A 2,500-nucleotide genomic window follows, 5' to 3' on the forward strand; every position below is an offset into this window, starting at 1 on the left:
GTGGAACCCAAGCCGGGGCAAAGGCTGGAGCTGTCCCCGGGGCCGTGGAACCCAAGCCGGGGCAGTGGGAGCAGAGGCCTGGGTGGTGGGAGCCAGCCCGGGGCCGTGGAACCCAAGCCGGGGCAAGTGGTAGCCAGCCCGGGGAGGCTGGAGCTGTCCCCGGGGTCCTGGAACCCTGCCCGGGCAAGTGGGAGCCAGCCCGGGGAGGCTGGAGCTGTCCCCGTGGTCCTGGAACCCTGCCCGGGCAAGTGGGAGCCAGCCCGGGGAGGCTGGAGCTGTCCCCGTGGTCCTGGAACCCTGCCCGGGCAAGTGGGAGCAATAGCCTGGGTCCCCATTCAGTAACGTGACCATAGGTGGAGTCGGCCAACATGACCATAGCCAGGTTTCTGTAACGTGACCATAGGCGGAATCGGCCAACATGACCATAGCCAGGTTTCAGTAACGTGACCATAGGCGGAATCGGCCAGCATGACCATAGCCAGGTTTCAGTAACGTGACCATAGGCAGAGTTAGCTAACATGACCATAGTCGGAATTAGCCCGGGGCGGTGGAACCCAAGCTGGGGCAGTGGGAGCAGAGGCATGGGTGGTGGGAGCCAGCCCGGGGCCGTGGAACCCTGCCCGGGCAAGTGGGAGCCAGCCCAGGGAGGCTGGAGCTGTCCCCGGGGTCCTGGAACCCTGCCCGGGCAAGTGGGAGCCAGCCCGGGGAGGCTGGAGCTGTCCCCGTGGTCCTGGAACCCTGCCCGGGCAAGTGGGAGCCAGCCCGGGGAGGCTGGAGCTGTCCCCGTGGTCCTGGAACCCTGCCCGGGCAAGTGGGAGCAATAGCCTGGGTCCCCATTCAGTAACGTGACCATAGGTGGAGTCGGCCAACATGACCATAGCCAGGTTTCAGTAACGTGACCATAGGCGGAATCGGCCAGCATGACCATAGCCAGGTTTCAGTAACGTGACCATAGGCAGAGTTAGCTAACATGACCATAGTCGGAATTAGCCCGGGGCGGTGGAACCCAAGCTGGGGCAGTGGGAGCAGAGGCATGGGTGGTGGGAGCCAGCCCGGGGCCGTGGAACCCTGCCCGGGCAAGTGGGAGCCAGCCCGGGGAGGCTGGAGCTGTCCCCGGGGCCGTGGAACCCAAGCCGGGGCAAAGGCTGGAGCTGTCCCCGGGGCCGTGGAACCCAAGCCGGGGCAGTGGGAGCAGAGGCATGGGTGGTGGGAGCCAGCCCGGGGCCGTGGAACCCTGCCCGGGCAAGTGGGAGCCAGCCCGGGGAGGCTGGAGCTGTCCCCGGGGCCGTGGAACCCAAGCCGGGGCAAAGGCTGGAGCTGTCCCCGGGGCCGTGGAACCCAAGCCGGGGCAGTGGGAGCAGAGGCCTGGGTGGTGGGAGCCAGCCCGGGGCCGTGGAACCCAAGCCGGGGCAAAGGCTGGAGCTGTCCCCGGGGCCGTGGAACCCAAGCCGGGGCAGTGGGAGCAGAGGCCTGGGTGGTGGGAGCCAGCCCGGGGCCGTGGAACCCAAGCCGGGGCAGTGGGAGCAGAGGCATGGGTGGTGGGAGGCGGGAACTGTCCCCGGGGCTGTGGAACCCAAGCCGGGGCCGTGGAACCCAAGCCGGGGCAGTGGGAGCAGAGGCCTGGGTGGTGGGAGCCAGCCCGGGGCCGTGGAACCCTGCCCGGGGCAAGTGCGAGCCATAGCCTGGGTCCCCATTCAGTAACATGACCATAGGCACAGTTAGCTGACATGACCATAGGCACAGTTAGCTGACATGACCAGAGGCGGAATTAGCTGACATGACCAGAGGCGGAATTAGCTGACATGACCAGAGGCGGAATTAGCTGACATGACCAGAGGCAGAAGTAGCTGACATGACCATAGGCAGAAGTAGCTGACATGACCATGGGCAGAAGTAGCTGACATGACCATAGGCACAGTTAGCTGACATGACCAGAGGCGGAATTAGCTGACATGACCAGAGGCGGAATTAGCTGACATGACCAGAGGCAGAAGTAGCTGACATGACCAGAGGCAGAAGTAGCTGACATGACCATAGGCACAGTTAGCTGACATGACCATGGGCAGAAGTAGCTGACATGACCATAGGCACAGTTAGCTGACATGACCAGAGGCGGAATTAGCTGACATGACCAGAGGCGGAATTAGCTGACATGACCAGAGGCAGAAGTAGCTGACATGACCAGAGGCAGAAGTAGCTGACATGACCATAGGCACAGTTAGCTGACATGACCAGAGGCGGAATTAGCTGACATGACCAGAGGCGGAATTAGCTGACATGACCAGAGGCGGAATTAGCTGACATGACCAGAGGCAGAAGTAGCTGACATGACCATAGGCAGAAGTAGCTGACATGACCATGGGCAGAAGTAGCTGACATGACCATAGGCACAGTTAGCTGACATGACCATAGGCAGAAGTAGCTGACATGACCATAGGCAGAAGTAGCTGACATGACCATAGGCAGAATTAGCTGACATGACCAGAGGCAGAATTAGCTG

Source organism: Acipenser ruthenus, unplaced genomic scaffold (assembly GCF_902713425.1).
Source record: "Acipenser ruthenus unplaced genomic scaffold, fAciRut3.2 maternal haplotype, whole genome shotgun sequence".
Lineage (NCBI taxonomy): Eukaryota > Metazoa > Chordata > Actinopteri > Acipenseriformes > Acipenseridae > Acipenser > Acipenser ruthenus.